General features: G+C 43.5%; 1 pseudogene; it reads right to left on the reverse strand.

The window, feature by feature from the left end:
• Positions 1-684: 684 nt before the first annotated feature.
• On the reverse strand, positions 685-12,948 carry LOC124028956 (annotated as a pseudogene).
• Positions 12,949-16,872: the final 3,924 nt, after the last annotated feature.

A 16,872-nucleotide genomic window follows, 5' to 3' on the forward strand; every position in this document is an offset into this window, starting at 1 on the left:
TTGTTTTCCAGGTCTGGGTCATGGTTTGGGTGAGGTGAGCTCTGATGTAAGGTAGATGAAGATGCTGTTTGTTTTCCAGGTCTGGGTCATGGTTTGGGTGAGGTAAGCTCTGATGTAAGGTAGATGAAGATGCTGTTTGTTTTCCAGGTCTGGGTCATGGTTTGGGTGAGGTGAGCTCTGATGTAAGGTAGATGAAGATGCTGTTTGTCTTCCAGGTCTGGGTCATGGTTTGGGTGAGGTGAGCTCTGATGTAAGGTAGATGAAGATGCTGTTTGTTTTCCAGGTCTGGGTCATGGTTTGGGTGAGGTGAGCTCTGATGTAAGGTAGATGAAGATGCTGTTTGTTTTCCAGGTCTGGGTCATGGTTTTCGGTGACGTAAGCTCTGATGTAAGGTAGATGAAGATGCTGTTTGTTTTCCAGGTCTGGGTCATGGTTTTCGGTGACGTAAGCTCTGATGTAAGGTAGATGAAGATGCTGTTTGTTTTCCAGGTCTGGGTCATGGTTTGGGTGAGGTAAGCTCTGATGTAAGGTAGATGAAGATGCTGTTTGTTTTCCAGGTCTGGGTCATGGTTTGGGTGAGGTAGATGCTGTTTGTTTTCCAGGTGGTCATGTAAGGTAGATGAAGATGCTGTTTGTTTTCCAGGTCTGGGTCATGGTTTGGGTGAGGTGAGCTCTGGGACTCACCGACTCAGTGAGGCGTCGGTCCTCAGGACAGCGCTGCATGTAGAAGGACTTGATCTCAGCCGGGAAGCGGCACAGCAGGATGGTCTCACCGATGGCATCAGTCATCAGCCTCTCTGGGGCCTCTGGGATGTCCTGAAACCAAGGAGGGAGAGTGGTTTTATAACGTCACAATAATAACAGGAGCTGGACGAAGAGAGGGTCCACTGAACAATACATTGATGAGTGGGTAAACAGTTAGCGGCCATTTTGCGTATCTGTGCCAGTTTCCTCAACACAGATTAAATCTAGTGCTAGACAAAGAACCATATTAAAAGTAGCAGTAATCCAGGACTAGACACAATCTGTGCCCAGGAAACCAGCACTAAATGTCTTAAAAAAAAACACAACCACGGGTTCATGCTCGCCAAAGATTAATTCTGGAGTGAGATAGTGATTAGATAGAGTGATTATAATTGACTGTTGTTCATGCCGACCTTAAACCATTTGTCAAATGTCATTTATTCATAGTCAAAATGTACCTCTCCGAACTCATAGTAGGTCCCATCATCCTTTTTGATGTCATGCTCCTTCAACCAGATGATGGCCTCAGAGTAGTTCATCCTCTTGAAGGGCCTCTTGGGGGGCTTGAAGTCCTGGGGTCGACAACAGAGGTAAAGGACAGACCACATAAAAATCGGGTTCAGATTTTCACCACCGCACTAAGGATTTGAGGGAGGCGTTTTGAATGAGGTCAAAAAGGAAGTTTGAATCTCAAATAGAAAAAAAAACATTTTTATGAGATTAAATCTTTAAGAATACATCTATCTCAGTGATCAAGACCACGGAGGGGAGGAGAGGGAGAGGAGAGGAGAGGAGAGGAGAGGAGAGGAGAGGAGAGGAGAGGAGAGGAGAGGAGAGGAGAGGAGAGGAGAGGAGAGGAGAGGAGAGGAGAGGAGAGGAGAGGAGCTCCTTATAAAACATCAGACGTACAGGGTTGACTTGGTAGAGTAGAGAAGCAGCAGGCGACTTCAGGACTCTGTCCACCACATCACACACCAGATCCTCCAGCCTGCTCAGTAGGTCCTCATAGGTCATGAAGGGGCACTCTGCCTCTATGTGAGTGTACCTACAGAGGGAGGGAGGAACATAGGGTCGTACTATGGTAAACAAACAGAACTCGAGGATTTCCTGAGAATATACTGTAGACTAAAAGGTATTTATCATCAGAATACCTAAAAGGAAAAAAATACTGTGGATAAAATATATATTATGATATTATTATATAATAATATATTATTATTATTATATATTATGTTGTAATAATATATATCATATATAAAATAATATTGTGCAAAGCATTTTTTTTAAATGCTTTGCATCGAAAATCGAAAAACAAAAAAAAAAGTGAATGTTTCTTATTGTACAAGTTCAGGTTTCCCTCCATGCTATAGTGCACATTGGGTGCCTTAATGAATTCCTCCCATCCACTCACTCGGACAGGTGCCTGCGGGTGCGGGACTGCTCTGCGCGGTAGGACTGAGCGATACAGAAGGTGTCTCCCAGAGCAGGGATACAAGTCTCCAGGTAGAGCTGAGAGGACTGGGTCAGGAACGCCTCCTCCCCAAAGTAGTTCAGGTTGAACAGGGTGGAACCTCCCTCCACCTGGGTCTGCACCAGGGTGGGTGGGGTGATCTGTGGAAAACAAACACAAACAAACATAGCTTTAAAATGGCTTTACAAAGAGATCATTCTATACATACACACTACCATTTAAAAAGTTTGGGGTCACCTAGAAATGTCTTTTTAATATATTTTTTTAAGAAAAGCACATTTTTTGGTCCATTAAAATAACATCAAAATGATCTGAAATGCAGTGTAGACATTATTAATGTTGTAAATGACTATTGTAGCTGGAAACTGATGATTTTTTCAAATGAAATATCTACACAGGCTCATTATCAGCAACCATCACTCCTGTGTTCCATTGGCCAGAAACAAAGACCTTTCTTCTGGAAGGCCAGCATCCTGGAGTCGCCTCTTCACTGTTGACGTTGTGACTGGACAGAGGAACTCTGCCTAGAAGGCCAGCATCCCGGAGTCACCTCTTCACTGATGACGTTGTGACTGGACAGAGGAACTCTGCCTAGAAGGCCAGCATCCCGGAGTCTCCTCTTCACTGATGACGTTGTGACTGGACAGAGGAACTCTGCCTAGAAGGCCAGCATCCCAGAGTCTCCTCTTCACTGTTGACGTTGTGACTGGACAGAGGAACTCTGCCTAGAAGGCCAGCATCCCAGAGTCTCCTCTTCACTGTTGACGTTGAGACTGGACAGAGGAACTCTGCCTAGAAGGCCAGCATCCCGGATTCGCCTCTTCAGTGTTTACGTTGAGACTGGTGTTTTGTGGGTACTATTTAATGAAGCTGCCAGTTGAGCACTTGAGGCATCTGTTTCTCAAACTAGACACTAATGTACTTGTCCTCTTGCTCAGTTGTGCACCGGGGCCTCCCACTCCTCTTTCTATTCTGGTTAGAGCCGGTTTGCGCTGTTCTGTGAAGGGAGTGGTACACAGCGTTGTACGAGATCTTCAGTTTCTTGGCAATTTCTCTCATGGAATAGCCTACATTTCTCAGAACAAGAATAGACTGATGAGTTTCTGGACATTTTGAGCCTGTAATCAAACCCAGAAATGCTGATGCTCCAGATACTCAACTAGTCTAAAGGCGGCCAGTTTTATTGCTTCTTTAATCAGCACAACAGTTTTCAGTTGTGCTAACATAATTGCAAAAGGCTTTTCTAATGATCAGTTAGCCTTTTAAAATGATAAACTTGGACTAGCTAAGACAACGTGCCATTGGAACACAGGAGTGATGGTTGCTGATAATGGGCCTCTGTACGTCTATGTAGATATTCCATAAAAACTCTGCTGTTTCCAGCTACAGTCATTTACAACAGTAACAATGTCTACACTGTATTTATGATCAATTTGATGCCATTTTAAATGGACAAAAAAAAACATGCTTTTCTTTCAAAAACAAGGAAATGTATAAGTGACTCCAAACTTTTGAACGGTAGTGTACATTTGTGGATGACCCATCCTCCCCAAAGAGCAAAAGGATTTAAACCTCTTAATATATAAATATATATAGATATAAAAACCTCTTAAGGATCGGAACCTTTTTTTTTTTCCCGCCTAAAATGACATTCCCAAATGTAACTTCCTGTAGCTCAGGACCTGAAGCAAGGATATGCATATTCTTGGTACCATTTGAAAGGAAACACTTTGAAGTTTGTGGGAATGTGAAATTAATGTAGGAGAATATAACACATTGGATCTGGTAAAAGACAATATAAAGAAAAAACATATACATGTTTTTTCTTTTTTGTAATTTTTTGTACCATCATCTTTCAAATGCAAGAGAAAGGCCATTATCTGACTTAGGACACAAGGCTCAATTTAGGTTTTGGCCACTAGATGGCAGCAGTATGTTCAAAGTTTTAGACTGATCCAATGAACCATTGTATTTCTGTTCAACATGTTGTATCAAGTCTGCCTAATTGGTCAATTTATACATGTTCAAGTAGATAATTGTGATAATCTTCTCAAACAATATCATGGTATGTTTTCACTGTAATAGCTACTGTAAATTGGACAGTGCAGTCCCAAATGTAACAAGATTTCAAGCTTTTTGCCCATATCAGATATGTCTACATCCTGGGAAATGTTCTTGTTACTTACAACGTCATGCTAATCACATTAGCGCACGTTAGCTCAACCCGAGGGTGGGACACCGATCTGTAGAGATCCTTAAGACGTTTTAAATAAGTCACAAAGATGTGTAAACATGCACAAGGATGACAACATAGAATTATTCACAATTCAGACATAAATCTTTAACATCAACAATAGCAATAGGAACCCTACGACAGCAGGTGATGGACATTACAGTATATATTTATACTATAAAAAGAGATCAGAAACATGGAAAGATTGTACCCACATGTTAAATAGAATATCCATCCTGTTGTGTCTGTGTGGATGGGTACTAGTTTTGACTGTACCTCATGGTATCCGCGGTTGAAGAAGTGATCCCTGAAGCACTGTGTGACAGTGGAACGGACCCGGAGGATCTTGGACACGTTCTCCCCGCGGATCATCATGTGTCTGTTGTTGAGCTGAACGTCCACATCAGACTCCTCATTCAGCAGGTTGTCAGCTCCTCCAGGCGGCGCCAGACCCATCAGCTCCCAGAAGTCACAGGTCAGCTCATGACCTCCAGGGGCCTTGTGGAGGAGGAGAAGAGAAGACAGGCCAGTCATAATACCGTTATTATAATTCATTCAAATGTAATACTAATTGGGACCGGGACACAGTTTAAGCCTAGTCATGGACAACAACAACAAAAACGATTGAGACTTTTCATTGAACATGTCAAAGATTAGGCTTAATCTGGGTCTGGGAAACTTGACCATATATATGTGTATGCTAAACTTGAAACAATAATGGATATTAAATTTGAGGAATGTTTACCTGTTTTCCTTTAGGTACTTCTTGCACTGTCCCATACAGAGCCACTGTGCTTTCAGTGGACAGCACCAAGGCATTGTAGCACTGACACTATAACGGTGACAAGGGGCCAAAAGGATATTACAAATTAAAAAGTGGGACCATAGAAAAACATTATATCATTAATTTTGCGTAATTCTTTTAAGTTTTAAAAGAGTTTTGGTAACAAGTGTTTTAAAAGAGAACAAAAAGAGAGCAATTTAAAAATGTAATACCAATTTATCGTTGAGAACACACTGCAAGAAACCAGTTCCATCTCTCAGCACGATGAACAGCAGGTTCTTTCCTAGCAAGAGAATAGCAAACACGCTATGAGCCTCTCTCAGTCATTCATGCAAAGAACTCAAAAAATATATATATGGGGAATTGGAAGTGATGCAAACAATTAGATTGATGGAAGCTACAATCTGCACTATTTAAGCTGATACCCCTAAAAAGAGATTACAAAAATAACTAAATAAAAATAAAATGGCCTAAAATATAAAATGGTCTGTAGTGCATCATACAAAGGAAATAGGAACCCTAGATTGTGTTGGTTAGACGTCAGGGTCAGCCACCAAAAAAAGGCTTCAGAAAAGGCTATCCGTGACCCAGGAAACAAAACTTCAAAGTTGAATCATTACATACAGAATGTTATGAATATGAAAAGTGGCACGTTAATTAAAATATGATAAAACGACAGGTATGAGTTGAACAGAACAACCAACGAGACACACTTACAGTAAGTAGGCTACCCAGATCACGGTCAACACACATTTTATAGTCACAATATAAGAAAAATACCAATAATATTTTTCCCAACCATTTAAAGGTGATATTTTGAAACAGAGCCCAAGCCCATGCTTTTTTTGACCCAGGTTCCTACCCTCACTCTGCTTCGTTTTAGAGTTGCCGCCACAAGATCGAGCAAAATAATAGGCCTAGACTTGATTTAGGCTCCATTACAGCATGTAGCATTTAGGCTCCATTACAGCATGTAGCATTTAGGCTCCATTACAGCATGTAGCATTTAGGCTCCATTACAGCATGTGGCATTTAGGCTCCATTACAGCATGTGGCATTTAGGCTCCATTACAGCATGTGGCATATAGGCTCCTATAGGCTCTATATAACTAGATCCAGCTACTGTAGCAAGATAACATTGCTAACAATTCTTGTTCCACCACGCTTACTCCCTCAACTCAAACTTTCCAAATGCCAGTTTTTCGGTTACAGCTCATGAAGTATGCTTCATCACAAAATCAAAACTGCCTTTCCACTCTCCGCTGACTTCCAGAACGCGCGCTGATGCTGTAACTAGCAAGTTGGTTGTCTCTTCAGTCGCGCGCTGATGCTGTAACTAGCAAGTTGGTTGTCTCTTCAGGCGCGTGCTGATGCTGTAACTAGCAAGTTGGTTGTCTCTTCAGTCGCGCGCTGATGCTGTAACTAGCAAGTTGGTTGTCTCTTCAGTCGCGCGCTGATGCTGTAACTAGCAAGTTGGTTGTCTCTTCAGTCGCGTGCTGATGCTGTAACTAGCAAGTTGGTTGTCTCTTCAGTCGCGCGCTGATGCTGTAACTAGCAAGTTGGTTGTCTCTTCAGTCGCGCGCTGATGCTGTAACTAGCAAGTTGGTTGTCTCTTCGGTCGCGTGCTGCATTCTGTTAGGTGAATGACTGGCTGAGCACAGGCTGCAGACACAATTGCTTCAAACATGTATCACTGGTTCGCTTACGGTCATTAGTGACCCAAACGCGGATATTAGAACCCCCCCCCAAAAAAACAAATCAAGTACTTTAACTATTTTGGATTCAAAACGGCGAATTTCACCAAAAGGTAACTGGTTTGCATCTCTGTGTTTAGCTACAAAAATATATATAAAAAATGTAACATTTGCATGTTATTTCGACATGAATACGTGTCACATATCAGTTTGCAAACAATGTAAAACATTTTTATATTTCAGTTAAAAAAAAGCCGCATACAAACAAGGTTCCTTTCTTGAGCTTAAAAATGCAGGTGTTTCATCCCAACTCAGTGCTTTCTGTGGTGGTGGGGAAGCCAGGGAAACATACAGAGCGTAGGAGGTTGTAATGTTCTCTAGTTGAGCCGTGATTGGCTCAGTGTTCTGTCACTCAAGGGGACACTACGTCACCGCAAAATCTATGGGGAGAGCTAAAAAAAAAAAAAATCACACCCCTTGGGTGCTGCCATAGTTACATTAGAAGTGCCCATCCAAGAAGGCTCAAAGGTCATTGGACACAGATAAAATTATGTAAATTCACATTAGATCTACGGTGGCTTTGATTGGACTGATCGTGTCAACGTTAGAGCTGTTGCTGTGACCGTATTACCGCCACGAGTCAAATTCCACGTGACCTCCCGAGTGGCCCAGCGGTCTAAGGCACTGCATCGCAGTGCTAGAAGCATCACTACAGACCTGGGTTCGATCCCGGGCTGTGTTGCAGCCGGCCGCAACCGGGAGACCCATGAGGCAGCGAACAATTGGCCCAGGGTTTGGCCGGCCGGGATATTCTTGTCCCATTGCGCTCTAGCGACTCCTTGTTGGCGGGCCGGGCGCCTGCACGTTGACTTCAGACACCAGTTGTATGGTGTTTCCTCCAACACATTGGTGCGGTTGGCTTCCGGGTTAAGCAAGCAGTGTGTCAAGAAGCAGTGCGGCTTGGCAGGGTCGTGTTTTCGGAGAACCCATGGCTCTCAACCTTCGCCTCTTCCGAGTTGGAACCATGCTGGTCATTTATGAACATTTGAACATCTTGGCCACGTTCTGTTATAATCTCCACCCGGCACAGCCAGAAGAGGACTGGCCACCCCACATATGCTCTCTCTAATTCTCTCTTTCTTTCTCTCTCTCGGAGGACCTGAGCCCTAGGACCGTGCCCCAGGACTACCTGACATGATGGCTCCTTGCTGTCCCCAGTCCACCTGACTGTGCTGCTGCTCCAGTTTCAACTGTTCTGCCTTATTATTATTTGACCATGCTGGTCATTTATGAACATTTGAACATCTTGGTCATGTTCTGTTATAATCTCTACCCGGCACAGCCAGAAGAGGACTGGCCACCCCACATAGCCCGGTTCCTCTCTAGGTTTCTTCCTAGGTTTTGGCCTTTCTAGGGAGTTTTTCCTAGCCACCATGCTTTTACACCTGCATTGTTTGCTGTTTGGGGTTTTAGGCTGGGTTTCTGTACAGCACTTTGAGATATCAGCTGATGTACGAAGGGCTATATAAATAAATTTGATTTGATTTGATTTAACTACAAATTGGATATTACTCAATAAAAAGGGGTAGGGAAAAAAATAACTACTCACCACATTTTATGCACTGCAGTGCTAGCTGTAGCTTATGCTTTCAGTACTACATTCATTCTCTGATCCTTTGATTGGGTGGACAACATGTCAGTTAATGCTGCAAGAGCTCCGATAGGTTGGAGGTGGTCCCCCCGGAAGTTGTCATAGTTACTGTGTAAGTCTATGGAAGGAAGTGAGAACCATGAACCTCCTAGGTTTTGTATTGAAGTCAATGTACACAGAGGAAGCTAGCTGTCCTCCGGCTACACCATGGTGCTACCCTACAAAGTGCTGATGAGACTACTGTGAAATTAAATTGAAAAACAGTGTGTTTTAATCCAATATTTGGTGGTGTGAAAATATTTAGTATAAAAAGGATCATTTTTAGTATAGTCATTTGTAAGTCGCTCTGGATAAGAGCGTCTGCTAAATGACTTAAATGTAATGTAATGTAATGTGTTTTTTTTAAACAAAATGATAAGTCCTCCCCTTCCTCCTCTGAGGAGCCTCCACTGAAATGCAGCTGCCAGAATGTGTTATATTAACTGAGAAAACCACTGTATAAAACTCTTAAAGAATGTAAAAAAAATTTTACTTAATTAATTAAAATGTAAAAAATTAACTGTTAAAACTCCCCAGTGAAGGTAACATGTGTTGCTTGAGACGAACACCGAACTAACAACTGGTTTTGACCAGTGTGTAACAAAAGTAAGCAAGGTTGCTATGGAGATTACCCAAGATGCGCTGTGATTTCGATGCTAAATATCATAATCTTTAATCTAACTTTTACAAGTTATAAAATCACACAGTATTCATGTTCATAACATTATGTACACAGTGTCGCAGAAATGTTTCAGTTCTGTTTTCTGGGTCACGGAACACATTTTTTGGTGGGTAGCTAGCTGTACCCAGAGACTTCCAGTCTTTGCGCTAAGCTAGTGCTAAAACTACCACTATCTTCCTTCATAGTGGACTTTGTCGTTCTACAATCCTCACCTTGTTTTCTCATTCGGTGCACCCAACCAAACACCTTCACCCTCTGCCCCGGAGAGGCTCCAGCTGATAGATTTTAACCTTTTGGGAAAGTGTTGATTCAATTTCAATATTTAAACATAACGGAAGACAAACATTATACTCTTTATTTCCAAAGATGAGGAGTTTCTGACAGGATGCTGACTAAAGAGAATATAGTGGATCTGACCGTTTTGGGCTCTGGAAGGCTGGAGTCATTCTCAATGGTGACTTTCTTAGCTCCGTCCAGATTCTTCTCTCGTCTCTCAGAATCCTCTGCCTTCAAATCAAAGTTGAAAATAAATTACATGAATTGCCACTTACATACACTACTGCTTACCTGTGAGTATACAGTTTATGGCTGAAGACAATAGTGTGTATAATTATAATGGTGCATCCTATTCCTTACATAGTGCACCCTATTCCCTACCTAGTGCACTACTTTTGACCAGAGGTAGCGCATTATAGGGTGCCACACTTCCCTATTTCCGCCTCCCCAACGTACCTCCTTTTTGTCTTTGGAGTCGCTCTTCATCTGCTCTCGAGCAAATAACTTCTTCACATTTTTCCTCTGTGTCTTGGAGATCACTGCCCAACGCTGGATGAATAGGAGAAACCAAATCAGTAAGGGAAATCAAAGGAAAACATTTTCACATTTTGCTGGGTTTGTGTTTTGTTTATGATTATTATTATTATTATTATTTTTTGGGGGGGGGGTTGCTTGTTGTAACGGTGTACCTCTCCTTCCTTCTGAGAGTCCACATAGATGGTTGGGAATGGTTCTTTTCCAGCAAATGTCAACGCCTGTGAAATCACATAGCTGTTGTTACGGCACTTAACTGTGATTTTATTCAAGGGATCGTAGACATATCAATTCTGTTGAATGGTGTAAATAATTCAAGGCAAAAGAGACAACGCTGATTCCTCTTACCCTCAATGCGGTCTTGAAGGGCTTCTGTTCTGTTCCGTCGCCATCCTGGTCATTTCCCTCTTTGTCAGACACATACAGTCCATCTGGAAAAAAAAGTGAAAGCACTGTAATACTTGATCATGCATGCCTGTCATTTCCTCTAAACCTAGCACTTGACATGATCAATTATCAGTCACGACGCTAAATCCCATATTTGACATCCCACTACGCAGCCTGTTTCACCCACTCAAAGGTTGGAGCTACAGTGCATTGGCAAAGTATTCAGACCCCTGGACCTTTTCCACGTTTTGTTACGTTACAGCCCTATTCACAATACCCCATAATGACATCACAGTACCCCATAATGACATCACAGTACCCCATAATGACATCACAGTACCCCATAATGACATCACAGTAACCCATATTGACAAGGGAAAAAAAATGTTTTTTTTTTAGAAATGTTTGCACATTTATTAAAATATTTTTAAAAACTGAAATATCAGATTTACATAAGTATTCAGACCCTTTACTCAGTACTTTGTTGAAGCACCTTTTGGTAGTGATTACAGCCTCGAGTCTCATTGGGTATGAAGCTACAAGCTTGACACACCTGTATTTGGAGAGTTCCACCCATTCTTCCCTGCATATCCTCTCAATCTCTGTTGGATGGGGAGCAGCCCTGCACAGCTATATTCTGGTCTCTCCAGAGATATACTTAAACTTCTAAAACCCTGTTTTCGCTTTGTTATTATGCGATATTGTGTATATATTGATAAGGGGGGGGGGTATATTTAATCAACTTTAGAATAAGGCTGTAACGTAACAACATGTGGGAAAAGTCAAGGCGTCTGAATAGCTTCCGAATGAAATGTATTTACATATATATTTCCCCCTTCTGATGACCAGGTGGCGAATCGCATCTCTGCATGTCTGGCAGACATATCAGTGTGGATGACGGATCACCACCTCAAGCTGAACCTCGGCAAGACGGAGCTGCTCTTCCTCCCGGGGAAGGACTGCCCGTTCCATGATCTCGCCATCACGGTTGACAACTCCATTGTGTCCTCCTCCCAGAGCGCTAAGAACCTTGGCGTGATCCTGGACAACACCCTGTCGTTCTCAACTAACATCAAGGCGGTGGCCCGTTCCTGTAGGTTCATGCTCTACAACATCCGCAGAGTACGACCCTGCCTCACACAGGAAGCGGCGCAGGTCCTAATCCAGGCACTTGTCATCTCCCGTCTGGATTACTGCAACTCGCTGTTGGCTGGGCTCCCTGCCTGTGCCATTAAACCCCTTCAACTCATCCAGAACGCCGCAGCCCGTCTGGTGTTCAACCTTCCCAAGTTCTCTCACGTCACCCCGCTCCTCCGCTCTCTCCACTGGCTTCCAGTTGAAGCTCGCATCCGCTACAAGACCATGGTGCTTGCCTACGGAGCTGTGAGGGGAACGGCACCTCAGTACCTCCAGGCTCTGATCAGGCCCTACACCCAAATAAGGGCACTGCGTTCATCCACCTCTGGCCTGCTCGCCTCCCTACCACTGAGGAAGTTCAGTTCCCGCTCAGCCCAGTCAAAACTGTTCGCTGCTCTGGCCCCCCCAATGGTGGAACAAACTCCCTCACGACGCCAGGACAGCGGAGTCAATCACCACCTTCCGGAGACACCTGAAACCCCACCTCTTTAAGGAACACCTAGGATAGGATAAAGTAATCACTCTCACCCCCCCCCCCCCTTTAAGATTTAGATGCACTATTGTAAAGTGACTGTTCCACTGGATGTCATAAGGTGAATGCACCAATTTGTAAGTCGCTCTGGATAAGAGCGTCTGCTAAATGACTTAAATGTAATGTAATGTAATATTGTGGAGTTGAGAACCTCAGCTAGGTACAGACCGGTATGACAGAAGTGAAAAGGGCACTCAAACAAACGCGTACGGTGTTTAACTAGCTTGTTTTAGCTAGCTAGACAGTCAAGACACGGGTTGTGCTACCGGTGGGTTCCCGGTGGCGCAGCGGTCTAAGGCTCTGCATCTCAGTGCTAGAGGCGTCACTACAGACCCTGATTCGATTCCCGGGCTGTATCACAACCGGCCATGATTGGGAGTCGCATAGGGCGGCGCACACTTGGCCCAGCGTCGTCCGGGATAGAGGAGGGTTTGTCCGGGGGTTAGGCCGTCATTGTAAAATAAGAATTGGTTCTTAACCGACTTAACCTCGTTAAATAAAGGTTAAATAAAATAATTTAAACAAGTATGCAAGCTAACTAGCCACACCGGTCTGATGAAACACCTGATACATGATTTCAGCATTGTATAGTAGCTAGCTACATAACGTTACCCGATGAGTTTACCTGCAGTTTTCGTTACCTTCTCCGCCATATCCATGTATAAATTATATAAAATCTGTATATTTTTATGAATTACTAGCTAGGTTATAATAATACTGAAATAAACCGGCCTTCGCTTCTCCCGTTGGTTTGTGAGCGCTCGTATGATTATCTGCGCATGCAACTTCCGAAAAGGTCGGGATCGTTGATTGGTTACAGTGTGCAGTAAATTGAACGCGGATTGGTTCACAGTTCCTGACCGTCATTGTAGTCACGCCCTGACATGATGAAAGGACCATATCTGGTGTGTTGAACCATAGAGATGTTGGACAGATGTATATGGAGCTAAGAGATGATGAGGCTATATATGATTCATGCATATTTAATTCAATCCATTACATCATGCATATATTGTTGTAAAATCCATTTGAACCCATTAATGTCCATACATTAAATTAAAAATGTTATTTGGTATACTTCCCGTAGGAAAAAAAAAAAATTGCAGTTCCAAAATTGCTGTCAACTGTTGTATTTTAGAAGCAGTAATTGCAGTTACACAACACTCAGCCTGCAATATTTTTTTGTAAGGGTTGTTCTCGGAGCTACTGATGGGTAAATCTGAATAAATGTTTTGTATGTTTGCAATTCAGAGGGAGAATGGGCAAGTCAAAATATTTTTGTGTCTTTGAACTGGGTATGGTAGTAGGTACCAGGCGCACCGGTTTGTATCAAGAACTGCAACGCTGTTGGGTTTTTTCACGCACAAAAGTTTCCCCTGTGTATCAAGAACGGTCCACCACCCAAAGGACATCCAGGCAACTTGACACAACTGTGGGAAGTATTGGAGTCAACATGGGCCAGAATCCCTGTGGAAGTATTGGAGTCAACATGGGCCAGAATCCCTGTGGAAGTATTGGAGTCAACATGGGCCAGAATCCCTGTGGAAGTATTGGAGTCAACATGGGCCAGAATCCCTGTGGAAGTATTGGAGTCAACATGGGCCAGAATCCCTGTGGAAGTATTGGAGTCAACATGGGCCAGAATCCCTGTGGAAGTATTGGAGTCAACATGGGCCAGCATCCCTGTGGAAGTATTGGAGTCAACATGGGCCAGAATCCCTGTGGAAGTATTGGAGTCAACATGGGCCAGAATCCCTGTGGAAGTATTGGAGTCAACATGGGCCAGAATCCCTGTGGAAGTATTGGAGTCAACATGGGCCAGAATCCCTGTGGAAGTATTGGAGTCAACATGGGCCAGAATCCCTGTGGAAGTATTGGAGTCAACATGGGCCAGAATCCCTGTGGAACACTTCTGACACATTGTAGCGTCCATGTCCCGATCCATTGAGGCTGTTCTGAGGGCAAAAGGGGAGGTGCAACACAATATTAGGAAGGTGTTCCTAATGTTTTGTACCCTCTGTATGTACAGTGCATTCAGAAAGAATTCAGACCCCTTGACTTTTTCCACATTTTGTTACCTTACAGCCTTATTATAAAATTGATTTAAAAAATTCCCACCCACTCATAAGATGTACACACTATACCCCAAAATGACAAAGCAGAAACAGGTTTAGATATTTTAGAAAATGTGTACCAAAAAAAATACCACATTCAGACCCTTTACTCAGTGCTTTGTTGAAGCACCTTTGGCAGTGATTACAGCCTCAAGTCTTCTTGGGTATGACGCTGCAAGCTTGGCACACCTGTATTTGGGGAGTTTCATCAATGCTGCAGACATTTTTTGGTACCCTCTCCCAGGTCTGTACCTCGGCACAATCCTGTCTCCGAGCTCTACGACAATTCTTTCGACCTCATAGCTTGGTTTTTGCTCTGACATGCACTGTCAATTGTGAGACCGTATATACAGTGCCTTGCACAAGTATTCATCCCCCTTGGCATTTTTCCTATTTTGTTGCATTACAACCAATAATTTGTACATATTTTCTATTTGGATTTCATGTAATGGAACAAAATAGTCCAAATTGTTGAAGTGAAATGAAAAAAAAATTGTTTACAAAAAATTATGATAATAAATGGTGAATGCATATAAATTATAAATGAAAAAAATAACTTGTTTCAAAATTAAAAAATTGTGTGCCTTGCAAAAGTATTCATCCCCCTTTGGCGTTTTTGCTATTTTATTGCATTTACAACCTGTAATTTAAATATATTTTTATTTGGATTTAATGTAATGGACATGGACAAAAGAGGCCAAATTGGTGAAGTGAAATGGAAAAAAATAACTTGTTTCAAAATGTAAAAATAAATTAATTAAAAACAGAAAAATGGTGTGTGCAGATTTATTCACCCCCTTCACTATGAAGCCCCTAAATAAGATCTGGTGCAACCAATTACCTTCAGAAATCACATAATGAGTTAAATAAAGTCAACCTGTGTGCAATCTAAGTCTCACATGATATGTCACATGATCTCAGTATATATATACATCTGTTCTGAAAGGCCCAAGAGTCTGCCAAGCAAGTGGCACCATGAAGACCAAAGAGCTCTCCAAACAGTTCAGAGACAAAGTTGTGGAGAAGAACAGATCAGGGTTGGGTTATAAAAAAATATCCGGAACATTGAACATCCCCACAGAGCACAATTAAATCCATTATTATAAATTGGAAAGAACATGGCACCACTACAAACCTGCCAAGAGAGGGCCGCCCAACAAAACTCACAGACCAGGCAAGGAGGGCATTAATCAGAGAGGCAACAAAGAGAGCAAAGATAACCCTGAAGGAGCTGCACAGCTCCACAGCGGAGATCGGAGTATCTGTCCATAGGACTACTTTAAGCTGTACACTCCACATAGCTGGGCATTACGGAAGAGGGGCCAGAAAAAAAGCCATTGGTCAGATGAGACTAAAATCTGCCTAAAAATGAGACTAACCATCCCTCCCAACACCACGTAACCATCCCTCTACAAGCCAACACCATGTAACCATCCCTCCCAACACCACGTAACCATCCCTCTACAAGCCAACACCACGTAACCATCCCTCCCAACACCACGTAACCATCCCTCTACAAGCCAACACCACGTAACCATCCCTCCACAAGCCAACACCACGTAACCATCCCTCCCAACACCACGTAACCATCCCTACGAACACCACATAACCATCCCTCCCAACACCACGTAACCATCCCTCCCAACACCACATAACCATCCCTCCCAACACCACGTAACCATCCCTCCCAACACCACGTAACCATCCCTCCCAACACCACATAACCATCCCTCCCAACACCACGTAACCATCCCTCCCAACACCACGTAACCATCCCTCTCAACACCACGTAACTATCCCTCCCAACACCACATAACCATCCCTCCCAACACCACGTAACCATCCCTCCACAAGCCAACACCACGTAACCATCCCTCCCAACACCACATAACCATCCCTCCCAACACCACGTAACCATCCCTCTCAACACCATATAAACATCCCTCCCAACACCACGTAACCATCCCTCCCAACACCACGTTAACATCCCTCCCAACACCACGTAACCATCCCTCCCAACACCACGTAACCATCCCTCCCAACACCACATAACCATCCCTCCCAACACCACGTAACCATCCCTCCACAAGCCAACACCACGTAACCATCCCTACGAACACCACATAACCATCCCTCCCAACACCACGTAACCATCCCTCCCAACACCACATAACCATCCCTCTCAACACCACGTAACCATCCCTCCACAAGCCAACACCACGTAACCATCCCTCCCAACACCACATAACCATCCCTCCCAACACCACGTAACCATCCCTCTCAACACCATATAAACATCCCTCCCAACACCACGTAACCATCCCTCCACAAGCCAACACCACGTGACCATCCCTCCCAACACCACGTAACCATCCCTCCCAACACCACGTAACCATCCCTCCCAACACCACGTAACCATCCCTCCCAACACCACATAAACATCCCTCCACAAGCCAACACCACGTTAACATCCCTCCCAACACCACGTAACCATCCCTCCCAACACCACGTGACCATCCCTCCCAACACCTAGTAACCATCTCTCCCAACACCACGTAACCATCCCTCCCAACACCACGTAACCATCTCTCCCA

This window comes from Oncorhynchus gorbuscha, unplaced genomic scaffold (assembly GCF_021184085.1).
Source record: "Oncorhynchus gorbuscha isolate QuinsamMale2020 ecotype Even-year unplaced genomic scaffold, OgorEven_v1.0 Un_scaffold_5111, whole genome shotgun sequence".
In the NCBI taxonomy this organism is placed as follows: domain Eukaryota; kingdom Metazoa; phylum Chordata; class Actinopteri; order Salmoniformes; family Salmonidae; genus Oncorhynchus; species Oncorhynchus gorbuscha.